The following is a 13,951-nucleotide window of genomic DNA, read 5'->3' on the forward strand; positions in this document are numbered from 1 at the left end:
CCAAGAAATATGGGACTATGTGAAAAGACCAAATCTGCATCTGATTGGTGTACCTGAAAGTGACGGGGAAAATGGAATCAAGTTGGAAAACACTCTGCAGGATATCATCCAGGAGAACTTCACCAATCTAGCAAGGCAGGCCAACATTCAAATTCAGGAAATACAGAGAATGCCACAAAGATACTCCTTGAGAAGAGCAACTCCAAGACACATAATTGTCAGATTCACCAAAGTTGAAATGAAGGAAAAAATGTTAAGGGCAGCCAGAGAGAAAGGTCAGGTTACCCACAAAGGGAAGCCCATCAGACTAACATCTGATCTCCTGGCAGAAACTCTACAAGCCAGAAGAGAGTGGGGACCAATATTCAACATTCGTAAAGAAAAGAATTTTCAACCCAGAATTTCATATCCAGCCAAACTAAGCTTCATAAGTGAATGAGAAAAAATACTTTACAGACAAGCAAATGCTGAGAGATTTTGTCACCACCAGGCCTGCCCTAAAAGAGCTCCTAAAGGAAGCACTAAACACAGAAAGGAACAACCAGTATCAGCCACTGCAAAAACATGCCAAATTGTAAAGACCATCAAGGCTAGGAAGAAGCTGCATCAACTAATGAGCAAAATAATCAGCTAACATCATAATGACAGGATCAAATTCACACATAACAATATTAACCTTAAATGTAAATCGGCCAAATGTTCCAATTAAAAGACACAGACTGGCAAATTGGATAAAGAGTCAAGACCCATCAGTGTACTGTATTCAGGAAACCCATCTCACGTGCAGAGACACACATAGGCTCAAAATAAAGGGATGGAGGAAGATCTACCAAGCAAATGGAAAACAAAAAAAGGCAGGGGTTGCAATCCTAGTCTCTGATAAAACAGACTTTAAACCAACAAAGATCAAAAGAGACAAAGAAGGCCATTACATAATGGTAAAGGGATCAATTCAACAAGATGAGCTAACTATCCTAAATATATATGCACCCAATACAGGAGCACCCAGATTCATAAAGCAAGTCCTTAGTGACCTATAAAGAGACTTAGACTCCCACATAATAATAATGGGAGACTTTAACACCCCACTGATAATATTAGACAGATCCACAAGGCAGAACATTAACAAGGATATCCAGGAATTGAACTCAGCTCTGCACCAAGCAGACCTAATAGACATCTACAGAATTCTCCACCCCAAATCAACAGAATATACATTCTTTTCAGGACCATACCACACCTATTCCAAAATTGACCACATAGTTGGAAGTAAAGCACTCCTCAGCAAATATAAAAGAACAGAAATTATAACAAACTGTCTCTCAGACCACAGTGCAATCAAACTAGAACTCAGAATTAAGAAACTCACTCAAAACCACTCTAATACATGGAAACTGAACAACCTGCTCCTGAATGACTACTGGGTACATAATGAAATGAAGATGTTCTTTGAATCCAATGAGACCAAAGACACAACATACCAGAATCTCTGGGACACATTCAAAGCAGTGTGTAGAAGGAAATTTATAGCACTAAATGACCACAAGCAAAAGCAGGAAAGACCTAAATTGACACCCTAACATCACAATTAAAAGAACTAGAGAAGCAAGAGGAAACACATTCAAAAGCTAGCAGAAGGCAAGAAATAACTAAGATCAGAGCAGAACTGAAGGAAATAGAGACTAAAAAACCCTTCAAAAAATCAATGAATCCAGGAGCTGGTTTTTTGAAAAGATCAACAAAACTGATAGATCGCTAGCAAGACTAATAAAGAAGAAAAGAGAGAAGAATCAAATAGACACAATAAAAAATGACAAAGGGGATATCATCACCAATCCCACAGAAATACAGACTACCGTCAGAGAATACTATAAACACCTCTACGCAAATAAACCAGAAAATCTAGAAGAAATGGATAAATTCCTTGACACATACGCCCTCCCAAGACTAAACCAGATAGAAGTTGAATCTCTGAATAGACCAATAACAGGCTCTGAAATTGAGGCAATAATAAATAGCTTACCAACCAAAAAAAGTCCTTGACCAGATGGATTCACAGCCAAATTCTACCAGAGGTACAAGGAGGAGCTGGTACCATTCCTTCTGAAACTATTCCAATCAATAGAAAAAGGGGGAATCCTCCCTAACTCATTTTATGAGGCCAGCATCATGCCGACACCAAAGCCTGGCAGAGACACAACAAAAAAAGAGAATTTTAGGCCAATATCCTTGAACATTAATGCAAAAATCCTCAATAAAGTACCGGCAAACTGAATCCAGCAGCACATCAAAAAGCTTATCCACCATGATCAAGTGGGCTACATCTCTGGGATGCAAGGCTGGTTCAACATACGCAAATCAATAAACGTAATCCAGCATATAAACAGAACCAAAGACAAAAACCCCATGATTATCTCAATAGATGCAGAAAAGGCCTTTGACAAAATTCAACAACATTTCATGCTAAAAACTCTCAATAAATTAGGTATTGATGGGACGTATCTCAAAATAATAAGAGCTATCTATGACAAACCCACAGCCAATATCATACTGAATGGACAAAAACTGGAAGCATTCCCTTTGAAAACTGGCACAAGACAGGGATGCCCTCTCTCACCACTCCTATTCAACATAGTGTTGGAAGTTCTGACCAGGGCAATCAGGCAGGAGAAGGAAATAAAGGGCATTCAATTAGGAAAAGAGGAAGTCAAATTGTCCCTGTTTGCAGATGACAGGACTGTATATCTAGAAAACCCCATAATCTCAGCCCAAAATCTCCTTAAGCTGATAAGCAACTTCAGCAAAGTCTCAGGATACAAAATCAATGTGCAAAAATCACAAGCATTCTTATACACCATTAACAGACAAACAGAGAGCCAAATCATGAGTGAACTCCCATTCACAATTACTTCAAAGAGAATAAAATACCTAGGAATCCAACTTACAAGGGATGTGAAGGACCTCTTCCGGGAGAACTACAAACCACTGCTCAATGAAATAAAAGAGGATACAAACAAATGAAAGAACATTCCATGCTCATGGGTAGGAAGAATCAATACCGTGAAAATGGCCATACTGCCCAAGGTAATTCATAGACTCAATGCCATCCCCATCAAGCTACCAATGACTTTCTTCATAGAATTGGAAAAAACTACTTTAACGTTCATATGGAACCAAAAAAGAGCCCGCATTGCCAAGTCAATCCTAAGCCAAAAGAACAAAGCTGGAGGCATCACACTACCTGACTTCAAACTATACAAGGCTACAGTAACCAAAACAGCATGGTACTAGTACCAAAACAGAGATATAGACCAATGGAACAGAACAGAGCCCTCAGAAATAATGCTGCGTATCTACAACTATCTGATCTTTGACAAACCTGACAAAAACAAGAAATGAGGAAAGGATTCCCTATTTAATAAATGGTGCTGGGAAAACGGGCTAGCCATATGTAGAAAGCTGAAACTGGATCCCTTCCTTACACTTTATACAAAAATTAATTCAAGATGGATTAAAGACTTAAATGTTAGATCTAAAACCATAAAAACCCTAGAAGAAAACCTAGGCAATACCATTCAGGACACAGGCATGGGCAAGGACTTCATGTCTAAAACACCAAAAGCAATGGCAACAAAAGCCAAAATTGACAAATGGGATCTAATTAAACTAAAGAGCTTCTGCACAGCAAAAGAAACTATCATCAGAGTGAACAGGCAACCTACAGAATGGGAGAAAATTTTTTCAACCTACTCATCTGACAAAGGGCTAATATCAAGAATCTACAATGAACTCAAACAAATTTACAAGAAAAAAACAAAGAATCCCATCAAAAATTGGGCGAAGGATATGAACAGACACTTCTCAAAAGAAGACATTTATGTAGCCAAAAAACACACGAAAAAATGCTCATCATCACTGGCCATCAGAGAAATGCAAATCAAAACCACAATGAGATACCATCTCACAACACTTAGAATGGTGATCATTAAAAAGTCAGGAAACAACAGGTGCTGGAGAGGATGTGGAGAAATAGGAACACTTTTACACTGTTAGTGGGACTGTAAACTAGTTCAACCATTGTGGAAGTCAGTGTGATGATTCCTCAGGGATCTAGAACTAGAAATAACATTTGACCCATCAATCCCATTACTGGGTATATACCCAAAGGATTATAAATCATGCTGCTATAAAGACACATGCACACGTATGTTTATTGCGGCACTATTCACAATAGCAAAGACTTGGAACCAACGCAAATGTCCAACAATGATAGGCTGGATTAAGAAAATGTGGCACATATACACCATGAAATACTATGCAGGCATAAAAAATGATGAGTTCATGTCCTTTGTAGGGACATGGATGAAGCTGGAACCCATCATTCTCAGCCAATTATTGCAAAGACAAAAAGCAAACACTGCACGTTCTCACTCATAGGTGGGAATTGAACAGTGAGAACACGTGGACACAGGAAGGGGAACATCACACACCAGGGACTGTTGTGGGGTGGGGGGAGGGGGGAGGGATAGTATTAGGAGATATACCTAATGCTAAATGACCTGTTAATGGGTGCAGCACACTAACATGGCACTTGTATACATATGTAACAAACCTGCACATTGTGCACATGTACCCTAAAACTTAAAGTATAAGAAAATTAAAAAAGAAATATTATATTTATATGCTTACTATTATAATTACATAATTAACAAAAACATGAATAGTAAAATATTAAAGACATTAAGGGGGTAGTAATCCTATTTATACTACAATAAATTTAGTTAATACTGCCTAATTTTATTCAATTTTTTTTCTAATAATTTTTGTCTCAGACAATTAACAATTTACATTGAGGTTCTCATGCTTTAGAGGATGTGTTTACACAAATCCTTAATATATTGTGGTCTCTTAAACAAAAGATATTATGTATTATGCAGAATTTTATTCCCTTATTGCCCGGAATCATGCTTTGTTCAAAACAAACATTCAATAAATTGTATTTCTCAATTTATTAATGCAAATACCTATAACCATATACTCTTAATAAACAAGTATGTTTAGCAGCCATAAATCTGATACACAAAGTGTATTTAGTGCTTAGGAAAAACAAATGTCTTTTCTTAGATTCCTTTAGAAACAAACCATTTGCAACACTTAAAAAATATATTTTCCCCTCAAGCTAGTAACAGCATCTGCAGTAAGAAATCAGATTCTCTTATGGTATCTCACACAACAACAATGGGAAGGGTGTAATAGTAGCCTTGGTGAAAAGAAATGTAATGAGCATTCCCCAGCAAGTGCTTTTCTCAGCAGGATGGCCACATAATTATGAGAAAATATGACAAGCTTACAGTTATGGTACAGTTTATCTGGAACTTCCTGTTATTGACTATGTGTTCTAGACAACTGTCTTTGTCAGGCAAAAGTGAATATTACAAACTAAATAAAAGGAGGGAAGAGACAGTAAAAATGAAGTGGGCATGCTGAGTCTGTATCTGCTTATAACTTTTCTCAAAATCAGCTAATGCCCTTTAATGTTTAATATTGAATCTCTCAATACTATAATAAAACAAAGATAAAATATATATTATAGGAACATGACCTGCATGATGTCTGTTTTTGTTTATTTACAAACACACACAGAATGTCCTAATGCCATTGTGTACAACTTTTGCTCTATAGTATTTTATCATAGTGAAATAATTTGTTCTGCAGGGTAGAATAATTAGGCACTATAATCTTCTCTTACCTTCAACATGTATTTATAAACGTTTAGTGTAAAATTATTATCAACTGTTCTATGGCAGAGTTCTAAAAGCTATATGGGTTGGGGTCATGAATATTTTCAAAGATATATGGAGAGTCAGCCCGTTCCTGTTAAAAAGCATCACAAACCTATGAACCCAGAGGCAAGAGAAAGCAACAAAGGATGTAATATCTTGTGTACATTGGAAAGGAAGGGAGCTTCAGCTATATAAATGAAGGTAGGAGTTGGATCAAAAGGGGTGTTATGGTACTCTTTAAGAGACTTGAACTTCATGTCAATTGCAATGGGAGCTATTAAACAAATTTACACAAGTTGCTGGAATGCTTATATTTGTGTTATAGGAAAATCAGTCTGTCAATTTGAAACTGGGCCAATTGGTCCACAGAATTGATGTGCACAGTTTGTTAAATGAATATAGAAATTGACCTTCCCAGTCTTAAAACTTGAGAAACTTACATTTGTGTTATCTGAGTTCTTTTCTCTGGAAATCAATCATCAGGCCTCTCAGATAGTATCAAGGAAGTGAAACTTAACAGATACTTCATCTATACAATGAGATGCCAGATCCCTCACCTATTATGGCTGCCTAACTGATCACCTGCTTCTTATGGACCAACTTCTCTTCCCTACTCCTCCCTAATTCCTGTTTTCTCACACAGAGTTACATTTCTTCTTTTCTATATGTAAACCCCAAATTTTAGTCAGTTGATGAGACAAATTTGAACCGAATCTGTTCTCTTTGGCTGCGGCATCCAAATAAAGCCTTCTTCCCTGACCATCTTTCTGTCTCATTGATTGACTTTCTGTCGCATTGACTGACTTTCTGTGCTGTGAGCAATGGGAACTAGTCCAGATTCCTAGTGTTTCAGCAATAAACTGTGTTAACATTTATCAAGATAGGTAATTCTGTTTGAGGTGGAAAAGTTTTTGAAAGAAAGAAACTTTTTATATTGAAACTTAGGATTATTAATATTTGACCTGAAATAACTAAATAGCTATTTGGATATAATGCTCAGAATTGATTATTTCAATATTAATACATAATTTGGTTTGTAGATTAATGGCTATCTTTTCATATATATATATTTATTTATTTAAAGTTTATGTATATGTATAATACAAATATCCAAAATTTACTTTGCAGATTTCCTTGTTTAAAATGTTGCTTTTGATTTTTTTTGTATATTTTTATTTATTTATTTATTTATTTATTTATTTATTTATTTATTTATTTTTGAGATGGAGTTTCACTCTGCCACCCAGGCTGAGTGCGGTAGCACAATCTGGGCTCACTGCAAACTCTGCCTCCCAGGTTCAAGCGATTCTCTTACCTCAGCCTCCCAAATAGCTGGGATTACAGGCGCTCACCACCACACCTGGCTAATTTGTGTATTTTTAGTAGAGACAGGGTTGCCAGGCCAGTCTCAAAATGCCAGACCTCAGGTTTTCCACCACGTCAGCCTCTCAAAGTGCTGGGATTACAGGCGTGAGTGACTGTGCCTGGATGCTTCTGATTTTAAAGAGAGTGAAAGAGGGAGTAAAAAGAGAAAAGACAGTGACAGATATGGGGAGAGAAGGGGGAGAGAAAGGGGAATAGAGAGAAGAGAGGAAGAACAAGAAAGATACAATAATGCATTAGATGTATCTTTTCTGATTTTATTCACCATTTTCAATGAGTACCATATTTCTGGTAAATGTGAATTCCACAAAGGAGGCCCATCTAAAAGTTATAAACGGTATGTAATAAAATGTACAGATTAAAAATTGAAAAAAAGAGAATAGAATAGTAAGTTCACAAAACCTAGATATTGGAACAAAATGGATGAAAAACAAGAAGAATGTCATTCATGTGGAAATATTATCGATTAAAAACTCATGGGAGATTGTAAGTTGGGAGGTCTGAATTATGTAGTGTGGTAGTGAGAACCTTGGAGGAGATGAATCATTCATTGAAGATGTAGCTATTAAGATGTAGGAGAAATTATGCCTGTCAATTTTTCAATTGTTATTTCATCTTTCAAATATTGTAATCAGATATTGTGGACACACTCTAGGAACCCACTTCAACAGTTTCCTCCCCTTCAGTGTAGGCATAATCTGTAACTTGTTTTTAACTAATATAACATATATAGAATCAATGTAAGAGCATATTTTAGAATATACATTTTATGAATATTTTATGTATAAATAAATTCTGCTTCTCTAGTTAAACGCTAATTGATAACATCAGAGCAACTAGCAGGATCTATTTCTTACCCCTAGTTTTGCAAAAAGAAGAGAAATATTGAAAATGACACCTTTTTTGTGGGTATTGGTTCAATAGAACAAAACAAATCTTTAATTTTTTGCATGAATATTGTATCACAAATAGCTGTTTCCATGCCTCATGCCCTGAAGAAGATGTATCACTTGTCAAGACCCATTCATGAAAATATGCTCCAACACAGCCTTTAATTTTAAGAAACAGATCTTTGAGAAAATAAGATAAATAAAAATAATTTTTTTTTATGTTCATAATTTATTAATTGCATATTACTTGAATCATTATTTCTCTGTAGTTGACCTAAGTCAACTTTAGGACAACTGTAGGTTGGCTTAGGACAACTATAGAGAAGGTCAGTCTTATGTTTTGACTTTCAGAAAAGCATATTTTCATTTCATTCAATTTTATTGATAATACATTTTAATTACTGATCATATTTGTTTTATTGCAAAGAAAATCGTCTTTACAATTGAATTATATCTCATTTTCCAAATAAGATTGTTTTTTCTATAAATTTATATTTTGCACTATAGATAGCAAATATAATTCTATTTCTATAAAATCAAATATTGTAAAATATTTAATCCTGATTACCTTATGAGCTGCTAAAAATTATACATTAAAAAACTGTTACAGTATCCTTTCCTTTGGAAACTCTTTTATGGTAATTTTTTCTTTTCTTTTTTTTTTTCGTTTGGAGATAGGATCTCACTCTGTAGCCCAGGCTGGAGTGCAATGGTATGATCATAGCTCACTGCAGCCTAATCTCCTGGGATCAAGCTATCCTCCCACCTCAGCCTGTCGAATAGCTGGGACTACAGGTCTACATCACCATAGCTTGCTAATTTTGTGTTTTTTGAAGAGATAGAGTCTTGCCATGTTGCCCAGACTGGTCTCAAACTCCTGGGTTCAAGTGATCCACCTAACTCAGCTCCCAAAGTGCTGGGATTACAGGTGCAAGCCACCATGCCTGGCCTAATTTTTCAGTCTACATGTGACTATGATGATATTATCAAATGATTACTTTATTTGCATAATAATAATTGTGGAGGAAACAATAAGTAATACAAGGCATAAAAAAGGAGAAAGTCTAAGAAAGACAGCATATTTTCATTAATTAGAATTACACTAACATCGTAATGTAATGACTTGTGCTAACTTTCTTATTCTGTTATAATATTGCAACTTTTTTTCTTATCTGCATAATTTAAGCCCTTTTGTTAATTTTGATTTTGACAGTCACCTATTGGCTTTACTCTCTGTAAGTCTAGAAATAGACACACACGCACACACAGAAATTTTAATTGTCAACACTCTAATAACAGAGTGATGTTAAATCATGAAAAATAAATCTCATAAGTAAAATATGATTGTTTAAAACTGTTACTCAAATACCTAGCATCTCTATTTTTATTCTTAAGATGTTACCTTAATATATGCTATTGTTAAAAGTAAATTGATTTATCATTCCCTTGAAGAAACACAGTGTGATAATACAGACATACTTGGAATATAAAATAGGTATTTTTTATCATCTAAAATAAATACATTGGAGAAAATTGTGCCAATTTTTTTTTACTGGTTTATATTTGTTGTTGTTCTTTAAAGCAATGTGATTTCAAGCTCTGTTCAGGGATTACTTCTAGCAATAGTTTTAGCTGTGTTATTCCGATAGGACTTCCTTGGAAGTCGAAACTGTTTCTTTCTAATTCCCTCATGTAGTCTATGGCACACAAGGTGAGCCCTATAATCTACTATAAAGCAATATTGTAAAAATGGTGTTTACCTGCATACACTTTTTATGGTCATTTGGATGTTTTGATTCTGCAGGAAACCCATTTCCCTTTTACCATGGGACCTTTTCTCATCATGGTTAAACAAAGGCTTGCTCACTAGCACAGATGAGATAAAAGGATTTGTTGGGCCTCTATCACATCAGGCAGGTGATGACAGATCCCAATCTATTTCAGGAACAAACTTCAGACTAGCCACAGGTGATTTCCTTACCCTGCTAAATGGCTCAGCAGACATTATGTTTCCCACAACAGCAACCTCTAGCTTATTATTTAGCTCCATGACAGAAAAACAAGTAAAAGCTCACAGATTTTAAAATATGAACAGACACAAAGAAAAGAGAATTCACATAGTTCTCTTGAATCTTCAAAAAGGGTTTCAACAAGCATACTGAACTATATTCTTAAGTTGGCTTACTCAGCTATATCATACAAATAGATAGGGACAGATTAATGATAGGTAGATATATACATACATATATCTATGTATAAATAGATAAATGATAGATAGACAGATAGATAGATAGATGCAAAGTAATATATATCCAGGCAGGCACAGTGTTACAAAGATGCATTTTTAAACTTTATAAAAATTTTAATTCATCTACTCCACACATATCAAACACTGTTGCTGAAGCAACATTCCATAAAAAAGAGAATATGTTTTAAAATACAAATTGTCGTGGGATTAAATAAGTTCTTTGTGCCTTCAAGCTTCCAAAAGAACATAAAAGAGATAATTATTTTTCAGAATTCAGTAATCATCATCACCATAGTAAAATTTCCTTAGGCTCACAATGTGCAGGGCACTTTTCTCTGTTCTTTTTATGTATTCTGGCACTTACTCTGCTGCACACCTCTTCGAGGTAGAAGCAAAGGCTAGCGATGTTAATGAAGCTGCTAAAGGTCACAGAACAACACATGTGACTTGTAATAAAATATCATTTTATTTCCTTGTTAAAAAAGAACATCATTCATGACTTACATCTTTGAAGCTCCCTGGCTGGATGGCTTACCATTTTGTTTTGTTTTGTTTTGGTTTGTTTTTTGAGACAGAGCCTCCCTCCGTTGCCCAGGCTGGAGCGCAGTGGGGCCATCTTGGCTCACTGCAACCTCCACCTCTCAGGTTCAAGCGATTCTCCTGCCTCAGCCTCGCGAGTAGCTGGAACTACAGGTGCACACCACCACGCCCGGCTAATTTTTGTATTTTTAGTAGAGATGGGGGTTTCACCATGTTGGCCAGGCTAGTCTCGAATTCCTGACCTCAAGTGATCTGCCCGCCTCAGCCTCACAAAGTGCTGGGATTACAGGCGTGAGCCACTGGGCCTGGACTGTTTACCTTTTTAAAACGTTTTTTAGATAGTAATTTTTATTTGTTTGTTCATTGCTGGACCTCCAGAAACTAGATAAGTCCTCTGGCAAATAGCAAATGATCAGTAGGGATTTGCTATTTGCATGATTTACATATAAAGACAAATTACTTTTTTTTCTATGTACCAAAAAGCTTTATTTAGTGATTTTTAGGAATGTTTATTTTTATTTCGGTTTTTCTAACTTTTATTTAAGGTTAAGTGGTACATGTCCAGGCTCGTTATACAGGTAAATTGCATATAACAGGAGTTGGCTGTACACATTATTTCATCCCCCAGATACTAAGCATAGCATTGACAGGTAGTTTTTTTCAATCATCTCCCTCTTCCTACTCTCCACCTTGAATTATGCTCTGGTGTCTTTTGTGCCCTTCTTTGTGTCCATGTGTTCTCAATGTTTGTTTAGCACCCACTAAGTGGAACATTGGTATTTGGTTTTCTTTTCCTGCATTAGTTAGTTCACTTACAATCATGGCCTCCAGCTCCATCCATGATGCTGCAAAAGACACAGTCTCATTATTTGTTATGGCTGTGTTGTATTCCACAGTGTATGTGCACATTTTATTTATCCGTTATACAATTAATGGGCATAGAAGTTGACTCTATGTCTTTTCTGTTGTGAACAGTGATGTAACATATGGATGCATGTGACTTTATGATAGAACAATTTATATTCCTTTGGAAATAAACCTAGTAATGGGGTTGCTAGGTCTAATTAGTTTCCAAATTCTTATATTGCTTGTAGCAATATAAAATTTTTGTCTGAATTTCTGTCCATTAGATTCTTTTTTTTTTTTTTTTTTGAGATGGAGTCTTGCTTTGTCGCCCAGGCTGGAGTGCGGTGGCACTATCTCCACTCACTGCAAGCTCCACCTCCTGAGTTCACACCATTCTCCTGCCTCAGCCTCCAGAGTAGCTGGGACTACAGGAGCCCGCCACCACGCTCGGCTAATTTTTTTGCATTTTTAGTAGAGACAGGGTTTCACCATGTTAGCCAGGATGGTCTCGATCTCCTGATCTTGTGATCCTTATGGAGCAAAAGTTATTAAATTATTTTATTATTATAAAATTTTATTAGGAAAACATTTTAAGTCATCCAGTGCATTCAAAAGCAAAAAGTTAGTATAAATATTACAATAATTAAATAGTGGTACTCATAGACGTTTGCTTCTGGTTTACATAAAATACTGGGAGAAAATTAAACATATGCTGTGCTCTCATAAACAAAACAATTCCGGAAGATATCGCCAATTTAGGACAGAACACAAGTGCTCAAAGGCTTTAAATGTCACGTTTAAAATCAGGTATTATAAACATTAACAAATTTAAAAGGAGAATTGTGTACATAGAATGAATTATGTATAAACTAATTAAAACACTTAAAAGAATTATAGAAAATGGCACATTATTAAAGATTCCAATTTTGACCACTATACGTTAACATAAGTATACAGATGTTCTCTACAAGTTTATTTAGAATAGTTTTTAAAATATTAAAGATTTATAAACAGCAAAAAGCTATTGGGTAAATTTTAATTCTCCACATTTTAAATTGTTATCTACACTCTTTAAGGCTGTCTTTATCTATGAAAATAAAATGCATGAACATAGGAGTGGTACAGTATAGGAAGATTTGTCATTTTCTTTGTTGTCTTATTTTACATTATAAAGTTTCTTTAGTAAAAAAACCAAAAATGGAGGTTTTTGTTCAACCAAACTGTAGATATGTCAGGCTTCATCAGATTTTTTTTTTCCAAAAAGGATGTATTTCTTCCTTTGAAAGAATATGCCGGTATAGAATTATTACTTGCATCTAGATGTGAATCGGTAGTAAGAAATCTGTCTCTATAGTCATTTTAAAATGCAACACTAAAATAATAATTAAGATCTCATTTGAAACATTAGCACCTCTGTCTATGGCTATTCCACCCTGAATGCATCAGATCTCATCTACACATTAGCACATTTTTGTTTAGACATCTTTATCCAAGATGTATTCTGGTGTGTTCTGGAATTCTAAAAGATGAATAGGTTTTCCACAGCCAAAAAGTGAAATTACTCATCTTGTGTAATATGAGATAGGTATATTTTAAAGATGTACATACAAACAACCTTTTCTAAGACTCTGAGATTTCTCATGGAAATAAATATTTATCTTTGTTTAAAATGATTTGTCCACATCATAGCCCAAACATCTTAGAAAAATCTAGCATAATGCGAAATCAAAATAAGTATATTATAAATTAACAAGTAAAGGATAAGAGAGTGTATTAGTTCATTCTCATATCGTTATAAAGAACTACCCAAGAGTGGGTAATTTATAAGGAAAAGAGGTTTAATTGAATCACAGTTCTGCATGGCTGGGGATGCCTAAGGAAACATACAATCATGGCAGAAGAGGAAGAGTCATGTTTTTCATGGCAGCAGGCAAGCGAGAGCAAGTGCAAACACAGGAAAAACTACCATTTATAAAACCATTATATCTTGTGAGAATTCACTTACTATCATGAGAACGGGATGGGGGAAACTGCCCCCATAATCCAGTCTCTTCCCACCAGGTCTCTTCCTAAACCCTTGGGTGTTACAATTCAAGTTGAGTTTTGGGTGGGGAAACAAAGCATAACCATATCATTCCACTCCTGGCCCCTCCAAACCTCATGTCCTCACATTTCAAAATCAATCATGCCTTCCCAACAGTCCTCCCATGTCAACTACTTTCAGCATTAATTTCAAACTCCAATGTCTCATCTGAGACAAG

The sequence above is a fragment of the Symphalangus syndactylus genome, chromosome 15 (assembly GCF_028878055.3).
Source record: "Symphalangus syndactylus isolate Jambi chromosome 15, NHGRI_mSymSyn1-v2.1_pri, whole genome shotgun sequence".
In the NCBI taxonomy this organism is placed as follows: Eukaryota; Metazoa; Chordata; class Mammalia; order Primates; family Hylobatidae; genus Symphalangus; species Symphalangus syndactylus.